The sequence below is a fragment of the Dendrobates tinctorius genome, unplaced genomic scaffold (genome assembly GCF_039654945.1).
Source record: "Dendrobates tinctorius isolate UK_male_01 unplaced genomic scaffold, ASM3965494v1 ptg000065l, whole genome shotgun sequence".
Classification (NCBI taxonomy): domain Eukaryota; kingdom Metazoa; phylum Chordata; class Amphibia; order Anura; family Dendrobatidae; genus Dendrobates; species Dendrobates tinctorius.
In genome coordinates, this window is record NW_027361733.1 from 9,732,958 (window position 1) to 9,747,945 (window position 14,988).

The following is a 14,988-nucleotide window of genomic DNA, read 5'->3' on the forward strand; positions in this document are numbered from 1 at the left end:
ATAGTATATCTTGACTTCAGCAAAGCATTTGACAAAGTATCTCATACAATCCTTATTGAAAAAATGACTAAGTATGTAATGGACAAGGCAACTGTTAGGTGGATTCATAACTGGCTTAGTGATCGGACCCAAAGAGTGGTCGTAAATGGCTGCACATCCAGTTGGAAGAATGTCTCAAGTGGGGTACCACAGGGCTCTGTCCTGGGCCCTGTATTGTTCAACATCTTTATCAACGATTTAGATGAAGGAATTGAGGGTAAACTGATTAAATTTGCTGATGACACGAAGCTAGGAGGGATAGCTAATACTAGAGAAGAGAGAGGATTCAAAAAGAAATAAATAAACTGGAGAAGTGGGCAGCAACTAACAGAATGGTTTTTAACAGGGAAAAATGCAAAGTACTACATCTGGGCAATAAAAATGAAAAAAGCATATACAGAATGGGAGGAATAGGGCTAAGCAACAGCACATGTGAAAAAGACTTGGGTATACTAATAGATCACAGACTGAATATGAGTCAACAGTGTGATGCAGCAGCAAAAAAGGCAAATGCAATTCTAGGATGTATTAACAGAAGCATACAGTCTAGATCACGTGAAGTCATTATTTCCCTCTAGTCCTCTTTGGTCAGACCTCATCTGGAATATTGTGTCCAGTCTTGGGCACCACATTTTATGAAAGACATCAACAAACTGGAGCAAGTTCAGAAAAGAGCGACCAGAATGGTGACCGGTCTGCAAACCCTGTCTTATGAGGAAAGGTTGCAGGATTTGGGATTGTTTAGTTTGCAAAAGAGAAGACTGAGAGGAGACTTAATAGCTGTCTACAAATATCTAAAGGGCTGTCACATTATAGAAGGATCAACTTTATTCTCATTTGCACAAGGAAAGACTAGAAGCAATGGGATGAAATTGAATGGGAGGAGACACAGATTAGGTATTAGAAAAAACTTTTTGACAGTTAGAGTGATCAATGAGTGGAACAAGCTGCCATGAGAAGTGGTGAGTTCTCCTTCAATGGAAGTCTTCAAACAGAGGCTGGACAGACATCTGACTGGGATAATTTAGCGAATCCTGCTTTGAGCAGGGGGTTGGACCAGATGGCCCAGGAGGTCCCTTCCAACTCTACGATTCTATGATTCTATGATTCTACACATATCAGCATTCACAGCTCTGCTACATCTACAAAGAAGCAGCCGAAGAAAGGATATTAATATAGTCATATAAAGATAATACAATAAACTTTATTTATAAAGGACAAGTTGGTGTGCAGTAGCAAAACAGAAGACAAGCATACACACTTAATAAATAAAATCAATTAAATAAATAGATACTGTATATAATATTGTGACATATGCAGGGGTAAGCTATAAGGTACATGCGTATAAAGATGTATTATATATTTGCCATATAGTCATATATAAGACTAACAACTGCTATAGTATGAAAGCTGTAAAGATAAATAAAGTGCTGAAAGTGCATAGCACACTATGTATATCAATAGTAGTGATTGAGCAAACTCCAAAGAAATCATATAGCTATATACCTGTATAGGATCCCGCTAGTAAGTGTTGCGCCCACCCAGAAGCGCGTTTCAATAAATGCCTTCATCTGTTAGCTCCTCATGAAGGTTTGTTAATTATAATTAATTATAGGCCATATATTGGGGTTCTCTCTTCAGCTGCTCCAATGTTTATACCGATTGGACTTGGTACCAATTCCAGCAGATAAAACTATGTAACTATGTATGTTACTTCTAGCATATACTTTACCAAAACTGAACCAAGCAGCCCAGTAAGTGATACATCCCTGGAATCAGGGTCTCTACCCCTTGCTGCTGTCAGATTCCATAGCAAAAACCTGCTGACAGATTTATTTTAACCCCTTCCTGACATCCGACGTACTATCCCGTCCATGGGACCCGGGCCCCTATGCCCATGGACGGGATAGTACGTCTACCGCGATCAGCGGCGCCCACGTGGTGAGCGCCGCTGATCGCGGCCGGGTGTCAGCTGATTATCACAGCTGACACCCGGCACTATGTGTCAGGGGCGGTCACGGACCGCCCCGACACGTTAACCCCTTGCACACCGCGATCAAACATGATCGCGGTGTACCGGGAGTTAAAGGGAAGCATCGGCAGGGAGGGGGCTCCCTCCTTGCTTCACTGAGCCCCCACGGCAGCGCAATGTGCAGCGCTGCTGCGGGGGACTCCTTTCCTCCAGGCCCCCGAATCCAAGATGGCGACGGGGGCCTTCGGGAGCCTGGAGGAAGCTGGCTTCCTCAGTGCCTGCAAAGCGCAGGCAAGAGGAAGTCTTCTTCAATGCCTGTGACAGATTGCTGATCTGTCACAGTGATCTGTGATGTGACAGATCATCGATCTGTCACAGGACAGTGATGTCCCACCTGGGACTATGTAATAAAGTAAAAAAAAATTAAAAAAAGTGTAAAAATAATTTAAAAAAAATCGCCAAATAAATTAGTAAAAAAAAAAAAATATTCCCCAATAAATTCATTTTTTGAAAATAAAAAAACCCCAAAACAATAAAAGTACACATATTAGGTATCGCCGCGTCCGTAACGACCTGCCCTATAAAACTGTCCCATTAGTTAACCCCTTAAAAAATAAAAATAAAAAAGAAGCAAAAAATAATGATTTATTATCATACCGCCAAACAAAAAGTGTAATAACGCGCGATCAAAAAGACGCATATTAATATCCATGGTACCGCTGAAAACGTCATCTTGTCCCGCAAAAAACGAGCTGCGACACAGCATCATCAGCAAAAAAATAAAAAAGTTATAGCTCGCAGAATAAAGCGATGCAAAAATAATTATTTTTTATATAAAATAGTTTTCATTGCATAAAACCGACAAAACATAAAAAAACGACCTAAATGAGGTATCGCTGTTACCGTACTGACCCAAAAAATAAAACCGCTTTACCAATTTTACCGCACGCGGAACGGTGTAAACGCACTCCCCCAAAAGAAATTCATGAAACGCTGGTTTTTGTTCATTCTGCATCCCAAAAATCGGAATAAAAAGCGATCAAAAAATGTCACGTGCCCGAAAATGGTACCAATAAAAACGTCAACTCGTCCCGCAAAAAATAAGACCTCACATGACTCGGTGGGTCAAAATACGGAAAAATTATAGCTCTCAATATGTGGTGATGCAAAAACTATTTTTACAATAAAAAGCGTCTTTTAGCGTGCGACAGCTGCCAAAAATAAAAACCGCCATAAATAGTAAATCAAACCCCCCGTTATCACCCCCTTAGATAGGGAAAGATAATAAAATTAAAAATATTTATTTCCATTTTTCCATTAGGGTTAGGGTTAGGGCTAGGGTTAGGGCTAGGGTTAGGGTTAGGGCTAGGGTTAGGGTTAGGGTTAGGGCTAGGGTTAGGGCTGATATTAGGGTTAGGGGTGTGTTGGGGTTCGGGTTGGAGTTAGAATTGGGGGTTTCCACTGTTTGGCCACATCAGGGGCTCTCCAAATGCAACATTGCGTCTGATCTCAATTCCAGCCAATTCTGAGTTGAAAAAGTCATATGGTGCTCCTTCCCTTCCAAGCTCTGCCATGCGCCCAAACAGTGTTTTAACCCCACATGTAGGGTATCAGCCTACTCAGGACAAATTGCAAAACAATTTTTGGGGTCCAATTTCTCCTGTTACCCTTAGGAAAATAAAAAATTGGGGGCAAAAATATCATTTTTGTGGAAAAAAATGATTTTTTTATTTTCACGTCCGAGCGTTATAAACTTCTGTGAAGCACTTGGGGGTTCAAAGTGCTCACCACACATCTAGATAAGTTCCGTGGGGGGGTCTAGTGTCCAAAATGGGGTCACTTGTTGGGAGTTTCAATAGTTTAGGTACATCAGGGGCTCTCCAAACGCACATGACACCCGCAGACCATTCCATCAAAGTCTGCATTCCAAAAAATGGCACTGCTTCCCTTCCGAGCCCCGACGGTTTCCATACAGTAGTTTTCTCCCACATATGGGGTGTCAGCGTACTCATGACAAATTGGACAACAACTTTTGGGGTTCAATTTCTCCTGTTACCCTTGGGAAAATGAAAAAATTGGGGACTAATTGATCATGTTTGTGGAAAAAATACAATTTTTTTTATTTTCATGCCCTGGCATTATTAACTTCTGTGAAGCCCTTGGGGGTTCAAACTGCTCACCTCACATCTAGATAAGTTCCTTAGGGGGTCTAGTTTTCAAAATGGGGTCATTTGTGGGGGGTTTCCACTGTTTAGGTACATTAGGGGCTCTCCAAAGGCAACATGACACCCGCAGACCATTCCATCAATGTCTGCATTCCAAAACGTCACTACTTCCCTTCCGAGCCCTGACGTGTGTCCATACAGTAGTTTTCTCCCACATATGGGGTGTCAGCTTACTCAGGACAAATTGGACAACAACTTTTGGGGTTCAATTTCTCCTGTTACCCTTGGGAAAATAAAAAAATTGGGGAATAATTGATCATGTTTGTGGAAAAAATACGATTTTTTTATTTTCATGCCCTGGCATTATAAACTTCTGTGAAGCCCTTGGGGGTTCAAAGTGCTCACCTCACATCTAGATAAGTTCCTTAGGGGGTCTAGTTTTCAAAATGGGGTCATTTGTGGGGAGTTTCCATTGTTTAGGTACATTAGGGGCTCTCCAAAGGCAACATGACACCCGCAGACCATTCCATCAATGTCTGCATTTCAAAACGTCACTACTTCCCTTCTGATCCCCGACGTGTTCCCATACAGTAGTTTTCTCCCACATATGGGGTGTCAGCATACTCAGGACAAATTGGGCAACAACTTTTGGGGTCCAATTTCTCCTGTTACCCTTGGGAAAATAAAAAAAATGGTGACTAAAAGATCATGTTTGTGGAAAAAATACAAATTTTTTATTTTCACGCCCGGGCGTTATAAACTTCTGTGAAGCACTGGGGGGTTCAAAGTGCTTACCACACATCTAGATAAGTTCCTTGGGGTGTCTAGTTTACAAAATGGTGTCATTTGTGGGGTTTTCCACTGTTTAGGTACATCAGGGGTTTTCCAATCGCCACATGGTGTCTGATCTCAATTCCAGCCAAAAACGTCAAATGGCGTTGCTTTCCTTCCGAGCTCTGCCATGCGCCCAAATAGTGGTTTACTCCCACATGTGGGGTATTAGCGTACTCAGGACAAATTGCACAATAACTTTTAGGGTGCTGTTACCCTTGGAAAAATAAGAATTGAGGGTGAAAAGATCATTTTTGTGGAAAAAATATGATTTTTTAATTGTACGGCTTTATGTTATAAACTTCTGTAAAGCCCTTGGGGGTTCAAAGTTCTCACCACACATCTAGATAAGTTCCTTAGGGGGTCTAGTTTCCAAAATGGTGTCATTTGTGGGGGGTTTCCACTGTTTTGGTACATCAGGGGTTTTCCAATCGCGACATGATGTCCGATCTCAATTCCAGCCAAAAACGTCAAATGGCTCTGCTTCCCTTCCGAGCTCTGCCATGCGCCCAAATAGTGGTTTACCCCCACATGTGGGGTATCAGCATACTCAGGACAAATTGCACAATAACTTTTAGGGTCCTGTTACCCTTGGGAAAATAAAAATTGGGGTGAAAAGATCATTTTTGTGGAAAAAATATGATTTTTTAATTGTACCGCTGTACGTTATAAACTTCTGTAAAGCCCTTGTGGGTTCAAAGTTCTCACCACATATCTAGATAAGTTCCTTGGGGGGGTCGAGTTTCCAAAATGGGGTCACTTGTAGGGGGTTTCCACTGTTTAGGTACATCAGGGACTCTCCTAACGTGACATGGCGTCCAATCTGAATTCCAGCCAATTTTGCATTGAAAAAGTCAAACGGCGCTCCTTCCATTCTGAGCTCTGCCATGCGCCGAAACAGTCGTTCCCCCCCCACAAATCAGGTATCAACGTACTCAGGACAAATTGCACAATAACTTTTGCAGTCCAATTTCTCCTGTTACCCTTGGTAAAATAAAAAAAATTGAACCTGAAGTATTTTTTTTGTGAAAAAAAGTTAGATGTTCATTTTTTTTAAATATTCAAAAAAATTCCTGTGACGCACCTAAAGGGTTAATAAACTTCTTGAATGTGGTTTTGAGCACCTTAAGGGGTGCAGTTTTTAGAATGGTGTCACTTTTGGGTATTTTCTATCATATAGACCCCTCAAAGTGGCTTCAAATGTGATGTGGTCCTAAAAATAAAATGGTGTTGTAAAAATGAGAAATCGCTGGTCAACTTTTAACCCTTATAACTTCCTAACAAAAAAAAATTTTGGTTCCAAAATTGTGCTGATGTAAAGTAAACATGTGGGAAATGTTAGTTATCAAGTTTTTTGTGTGCCGTATCTCTGTGATTTAAGGGCATAAAAATTCAAAGTTGGAAAATTGCGACATTTTCAAAATTTTTGCCAAATTTCCATTTTTTTCACAAATAAACGCAAGTTATTTGAATGAAATTTTACCACTAACATGAAGTACAATATGTCTCGAGAAAACTATGTCAGAATCACCGGGATCCATAGAAGCGTTCCAGAGTTATGACCTCATAAAGGTACAGTGGTCAGAATTGTACAAATTGGCCCGGTCATGAATGTGCAAACCACCCTTGGGGGTGAAGGGGTTAATGAATCGGGGCCAATGGGCCCTCTTGATCATTGCATTTGCACATTTGTTTTTCTACTTTTGAGGTTTTTCACCTTTTTTTTTATTTATGTCTAACTGTTCTTTTAGTTTGAGCCTTTCTTGTGTTCAGCTGTTATTATTTTATGTTCATCATTGTGGGCGAGATTTGGGGTTTCCAGATGTTTGCAGCAGATTCTGCTGCTTCATTTCACCTCTCGTCAACAGAGCAGCTGTTCCAGTCTGCTCTGTCGATGGGTGGTATCACTTCTAGTCTTCTCTGTCGATCTGGGGTGTCACTGCATATACATGAGTCATGCTGATTGACAGCTGGCTCCCCACAGTTAGGCAGTGGGGAGCTGACTGTCAACAGAACAAGTGGAAGAAAAGAAGATGTCTTATCAACATGACAGCAACAGAAAAAGGGATTGCTGGCAAAAACATTCTGTGACCACTTTTAGCTGGCAGATATTGTCACCACACAGAATAAGCATGCAGTTAGCAACTACCTGCCTGTCAGTTCTTAGCCCCAGATGTAAAAATACTAACAGTCCCGGATAACCACTTTAATTGATGTAGAAATGCAGCCAGAATGTCAGAGAATGATAAGAGATACAATGTCTGTAAAGATGTCTGTGGCCATGAGATACCATTCTTTTTTAAAGAATTCATCTAGATGTAAGAGGACAATGATGTGCCCGCTTTGGGTCTGAAATGACTTTCTTATTGAGTTAGAGGATTAAGTGGTAAGAGACTGACTTGTGACTGTTGATTTGTCAGAGAAATAGATTTCTTTACTTGAAAAGCTCCAAAGTGGACATTACAGACCTTATTGTATCTGACTTTGAAGGACGACTTGTCTTCTTTATTTCCGGGCAATGGAAGTTTAGAGAATCTGATTGTGATGTTCTTGTTGATACAGTGGAATATTGAGCTGGATGAGACAATGACATTTGTCAGAAGTTTAATAGTAGGTTATTGCTGCCATAGTGTAGTGGGCTTTGGCTCTGCCTCTTTAGGACCCTGATGTATTTTTCTGCCCATTCAATCACATTTTCGTTGATTACTGCAGAGAAAATTGCACCTAACATCTCCAAACCCATTCATCATTGACACTCCAGTTGCTATGCCTAACAATGGCTTCTGTATTACAATGTATCCTTTCACATTCTATTTTTACCATGCTTTTACTCGCTCCTGGAGCTGCCAGCGTCTTGCCTATACTCCATGCTGCTATTACAGCCATCAATTTTTCTCTATTTCAAAATCTCTTCGAACATTGACCATTCAGACCACCCTCACTTCAGGCTTAGAGAATGGACTATACAGAGACAAGGGTGACATATCATCCATGGATCATGACATGTTCTATGATACAGAAGCTGAGATAGATGTAGCGAAGTTAAATATGTCACTTATCATTCTTTTTACTTTATAAAGACAACAAAAAAAACACATTTTTCATTCTCATATGTTGATGCACCAGCAGCAGTAAAGGGGTATTCTCAAGTTTGGAAGTCATCCCCAATCAAAGAGACAGGAGCTAACTTCCTGATCGCTGAAGGGGGTAAGGTGGTCATACCTCTTGGACCCCAACAATCCTAAGAACCAGGGGAGAGCTTCAAGTGAATGGAGCAGATGATTCATTCTTATGGGAGTGCTAACAACCAGCTGAGCGCGGCGCTCATCTATCTCTCTTGGCCTTCTTCAGAATCAACAGGCGGTACTAAACACGAAAAAGTCACCATCATTTTAATTTCTATTTAATAAATCAATAGTACACATGAAAATAAGAATATTTGTAATATATCTTATCAGAGAAATGTGCTTCTTTCTCCTCCAGGACTGATAATTCATCCTCATTTCAGGAGTAAAATCTTAATTCAGTGAAGACAAATTTTCCCATTACTTGAGATGACAGTTAATGCAAGAAGGCGGTAAAGGCAAACACAGACATTCTGCTTCATGTTCTCCTGAAACGACTTACAGTTCTTAATAGAAGTTTATGAGCATAAACTGGCATCGCCTATCTCAGAAATAGGAATATCTGTATTCACAGAAGATAGATTTTACCAGTGAATTGAAAATTTTAAAGTGAACCTGTCAGCAGGATTGTGCACAGTAACCTAGAGACAGTGTCAGGTCAGCGCCATTATACTTATTAAAATTATACCTTGGATGATGAAATCCATCTTGTGGTTGTTGTTTAATCTTTGAATACGGTGACCCAAACAGACCCGAACAGGAGGTAGAGGAGGAGAAAGGCTCAGTGCCCCTTTATAAACTTTAGAAAGGGGCTGTACTAGTCACTTCCAATTTTCATTGGCCTAACAGTTTTAATACCAACCCCTTAACATAGGAATGGATGGGAAGGAACAGGAGAGTGACCATAATAACAATAGGGGAGGTGGCACTGCAGTCAGAGGCACCCTCCTTATTCAGTACAGTGCCTGCCAATTTTCAGTGTTGAGTTAATCATATGCTCATGCCTCGGATCGGCCTGTGGGGAGGTCTTCATGTGGTGCTGCCCCATAGTTTACATAATGAATATTATATATACATACTAAAAAAAAAACACTTCTGCAGGCAGGCACCAGGCATGGCAGCATAATCTCATGTGTACTATGCAGAGGCGTAGCTAGGGTTTTGGTTCAGGGGGGGCGAAACTTCTGAGTGGGCACCTAAACAGAGAACCTCAGCAGATGACTGCGCTGTTGCCAAAAATAACAATAATCTTTATTTTTATATAGTGCTAACATATTCCGCAGCGCTTTACAGTTTGCACACATTATCATCACTGTCCCTGATGGGGCTCACAATCTAAATTCCCTATCAGTATGTCTTTGGAATGTAGGAGGAAACCGGAGTACCCGGAGGAAACCCACGCAAACACGGGGAGAACATACAAACTCCTTGCAGATGTTGTCCTTGGTGGGATTCGAACCCAGGACTCCAGCGCTGCAAGGCTGCAGTGCTTTCCACTGAGCCACCATGCTGCCCATATATGAGATATATATATTCCATTATGGCGGCATCAGTGCAGCCCCCCAGTGCGCGCCGTAATAATAGAAGAGAGAGCGCTCCCTTTCCCATCATTACTCTCTTCCTCTGACACACAGCGGGTGCGCGATGACGTCACTTCATCGCGTCCCCGCTGTGTGCCGGTCCGACTGCAGCACAGCTCCTGACATCAGAGCAGAGCCGCCTCCGAAATCAGCATGGGAGCGAGGAGAAGAGGCGAGTATAGTTTTTTAAAATTTATATAGTGAATCCTGGTTGCATGGTTATGAAACCCCGTATGGGGGGGCGGCAGTATGATACCCATATGAGGGGGCAGCATAATATACTCCCCATGAACAGGGGGCAGCATGATACCCCGTATGATGGGGGTAGTATGATACCCCTCATGAGGGGGGCAGCAGGATACCCCGTATAAGGGGGGCAGCATGATACCCCATATAGGGGAGGGCAGCATAATACCCTATGAGAGGGGCGGCATTATATTCTGAAGGGGCTACATTATATTCTTTGGGGGGCTGTATTATACCATATGAAGGGGGCTACACTTACTGTTTGCCACATGGTTTTTTTTTGCCTTCCTCTGGATCAACATGTTAGGGCAAGTTAGGATAGGATATGGGTTGAACTAGATGGACTTAAAGTCTTCCTTCAACCTTAATAACTATGTTACTATGTTACATTATAGAGAAAGAAAGAACAGAGAGAAAGAGAAAAAAATAGAGAGAGAGAAAGAAATAACAGAGAGAGAGAAAGAAAGAACAGAGAGAAAGAAAGAACAGAGAGAGAGAGAAAGAAAGATTAGAGAGAGAAAGAAAGAAAGATTAGAGAGAAAGAAAGAGGGGAAAGAAAGAACAGAGCGAAAGAAAGAACAGAGAGAGAGAAAGTTAGAGTGGAAAGAAAGAACAGAGAGAAAGAACAGAGAGAGAAAGAAAGAAAGAACAGAGAGAGAACGAAATAACAGAGAGAGAAGGAAAGATTCTATAAAGATACTATAGCAGCCCGATTCCCATTGTAGTGCCCACCTGAGCCTCCAGGAGCAGGACATATCATGATCCGCTCACATGGCCAACATCCTCGAGTCCAAGGCGATCCCGCTGTCCGCGCTGTCGGAGGAGACGGTGATGGATCTGAAGCATTTCTTGAAGTGCCTCCATGGTTCCTTCACAATCTCCACCCGAAATTACCTCATTTCTGGTCAGCTTCCAGCACGTCACTTCCGGTGGATCGTCATGTGCAAATTTTAAAGTGCTCCTCGGGGCTCTGCCGTGTACTCCTGTGTCCACGGGAAAAGTAAGCTCCCGACCGGGGCAGACTCTCTCAAAATCGAGACAGTTGGGAGGTATGAATGCTCCCCACCATACACCTTGTACACGCATAGCTCCACACACTTCATACACACATGGTTCCGCTTTATATGCCTCGTACACACACGGCTCCGCTCCATACACCTCGCACACACACGACTCCACTCAGTACACACATGGCTTCACTCCATAGACCTCGTACACATGCGGCTCTGCTCTGTACACCTTGTACACATGCGGCCATGCTCTGTACACCTTGTACACACATGGCTCTACTTCATAAACCTTGTACACATGCGGGTTTGCTCCATACACCACGTACACACGCAGTTCCGCTCTGTACACCTCGTACACACGCGGCTCCGATCCGCACACCTCGTAAACACGTGGCTCCGCTCTGTATACCTGCGGCTCTGATCCGCACACCTAGTATGCACACGGCTCCGCTCCGTACACCTCGTACACACGCGGCTCTGCTCCGTACACCTCGTACACACGCGGCTCCGCTCCGTACTCCTCGTACACATGCAGCTCCGCTCCGTACACCTCATACACACGCGGCTCCGCTCCGTACACCTCGTATACACGCGGCTCCGATCCGTACACCTCTTACACATGCGGCTCCACTCCGTACACCTTGTACACACATGGCTTCACTCCGTACATACACGGCTCCGCTTCATGCACCTTGTACACATGCTGCTCCTCTCCGTACACCTCATATCCACACGGCTCCGCTCCGTACACTTTGTACACACACGGCTCAGTTACATGCACCCTGTAAACCCCTCCTTACCCCACACATAAACTTCTCCTCATCCAGCGCACCATGACAACCAGCACACTAGCACAGCAAAATCCTTCATAGTGCATACAGTCAGTGAGGCCCCTGATCATGTGACCTCGACTCCTCCCCTCCTGTGACCTCATCACAGGTCCAGTGGCCGAGAAGAGAACATAGCAGCAGAGAGCAGGGAGAAGATCGATTCTCCCTGCTCTGCCACAGATACAGTTTACAGTAGCGTAAATCCGGGTGGGCCCCCTCAGAGTGCGGGTCCTGGGCCACCGCCCCCTCTGCCCCCCTGGTAGCTACACTACTGGTACTATGCATATAATTATTATGGTTGAGGTTATCATGATATTTAAAAAAAAAAAATCCATTTGAAAATAGTGCCCTCCTTGCCTGCGCAGTAGCAGCTATTGGTGTATATATAGGTGATCGAGAGCTGCTATTGCGCATTCACCGGTGGCGCCATCTTACTAGAGAAGAGAAAAAAAATTTCCTCCTTCAAGAAGGTGCCGCTGACACCTGCACAGTAGCAGATATATACACTGATAGTCTCTACTGTGCAGGTGTGGCGGGCACCATTTTCAAATGGATTTTTTTTTTAATATCAGGATAACCTCAACCATAATAATTATATGCACAGTACACATGCGATTATGCTGCAGCACAGGCACCATGGCTGGCCCCTGCCCGCGTAATGTTTTTTCTTTTTTTAGTATGTATACATATATTCATTATGTTAACTGAGGGATCAGTGACCTGTCAGCAGGCTGCATTATGAATAGCTAAGCAGAGCACCACATGAAGACCCCCCCACAGGCCGCCCCGCAGCGCGCGCATATCATTAACTGAAAATACAGATTAAACAACCGCAAGACAGATTTAATCACAAGGCATAATTTTAATCAGTATAACGGCATCGACCTGACACTGTGTGTAGGTTACTCATCACAACCCTGCTGACAGGTTCCCTTTAAGAATGATCAGTCCAGGGGGACAAAGGAACAAATTTCTCTGATAAGATATACCACAAAGTTTCTTATTTTCATATGTATTATTCATTAATGGCAAAAGAAGAATTTAAAACGATTGTAACTCTTTAACCCGTTCACAACCTTAGACGTATCCATACGTCCAGGTCGGGAATGAGTTCATTGGGATACATCCTGGAGATTTTGCGTGCACATGAGCTATGAACATGCAATCGCCACTGGTTGTTCAGCTAACATCATACCTGACACTCGGTGAGAGCCTGCATCGCTCCTGTCAGTTTAACCCCCTAAGTGCTGCGATATACTGTATATCGCAGCATTTAGAAAGCAGGGATGGGAGGTGGCTCCCTCTCCCCTCTGATCATTGCCATGGTGACCCCACATCATCATGACGACATCCGGGTCACCAGGCCTAGCAAGCTTGCTAGATCTTGCACAGTGCAAGGTCTAACAAGTTTGTGTCAACTAATAGTAATAATATGTGATCAAGTCAAAATACTGGAATGTGAAAGCTTTTTTATGTGTGGTCACTCTCAATTAAAGTCTATGAATACTACTGATTAGAGCAGGAGTGTCCAACTTTTGGGCATCTCAGAGCCACATTGGAAGAAAAAGAGATGTCTAAAGGGGGCTTTACACATAGGGATATCGCTAGCAATATCGCTAAAGCGTCACCGATTTTGTGACGCAGCAGCGATATTGCTAGCGATATCGCTACATGTGATACTCGCCTCCGACCGGCTCCCCCGCTGGCTATCGCTGAACGTGCGAGATTGGCCTGGTCCATTTCTCGTCATCGGCTTCCTGCTGGCGCCGACGAGCGAGCCATGGACGCGGGCGGGAGGACGTCATCATCGCCGCATCTGAAAGGTAAGAGCGACCCTCGACCGCTGCTGCATCGCTAGTGAGATCTGCCTGTTTGGCAGCTCACTAGCGACCATTTAGCAATGCACCAGCGATCCTGACCGGGTCATATCGTGGTCGGGATCGCTGGTGCATCGCTAAATATAAAGGGTCTTTTAGGCCACAAAATGAGCTTTGGTCATGTGACCATGTGTTATGATAGAGTAGCAACTCACTCAGGAAAACAGATAACAAACTAAAAACTGCAACTACCCCTGGTGGTTCCTGTACAAACTATAGATCCTGACTCACGGTCCTTAATGGTTCCTGTGTGAGCAGAGATAGCACTAACCACATACTAGAAGATGGCAGCTCAAACCTATGCTGCCTGAAAGGTCATCAAGTGCTTCATGTTCCTTCTAAAGAACCGGAGGGCAGTGGAGAGCATAAATTACCTGTAAAAGGGAAAAAGTGTCAAACAAAGGAACACCCAAGAGTGAGTAAAGTAATCTATGCAATACAAAAAAAAGGATAAAGTACGCATTGTTAGATTTTATTATATTATTATTATATTGTACTTCCTAAAAAGAAACAGAAGGTACACTACCGTTCAAAAGTTTGGGGTCACCCAGGCAATTTCGTGTTTTCCTTGAAAACTCATATTTTTATTAATCAAATGAGTTGCCAAATGAATTTAAAATCTAGTCCAGACATTGACAAGGTTCCAAAAAAGATTTTTATTTGAAATAATAATTTTCTCCTTCAAACTTTGCTTTCGTCAATGAATGCTCCCTTTGCAGCAATTACAGCATTGCAGACCTTTGGCATTCTAGCAGTTAATTTGCTGAGGTAATCTGGAGAAATTTCACCCCATGCTTCCAGAAGCTCCTCCCACAAGTTGGTTTGGCTTGATGGGCACTTTTTCTGTACCATACGGTCAAGCTGCTCCCATAACAGCTCAATGGGGTTGAGATCTGGTGACTGCGCAGGCCAGTCCATTACAGATGGAATACCAGCTGCCTGCTTCTTTTCTAAATAGTTCTTGCATAATTTGGAGGTGTGCTTTGGGTCATTGTCCTGTTGTAGGATGAAATTGTCTCCAATCAAGCACTGTCCACAGGGTATGGCATGGCGTTGCAAAATGGAGTGATAGCCTTCCTTATTCAAAATCCCTTTTACCTTGTACAAATCTCCCACTTTACCAGCACCAAAGCAACCCCAGACCATCACATTACCTCCACCATGCTTGACAGATGGCGTCAGGCACTCTTTCAGCATCTTTTCAGTTGTTCTGCGTCTCACAAATGTTCTTCTGTGTGATCCAAACACCTCAAACTTGGATTCGTCTGTCCATAACACTTTTTTCCAATCTTCCTCTGTCCAATGTCTGTGTT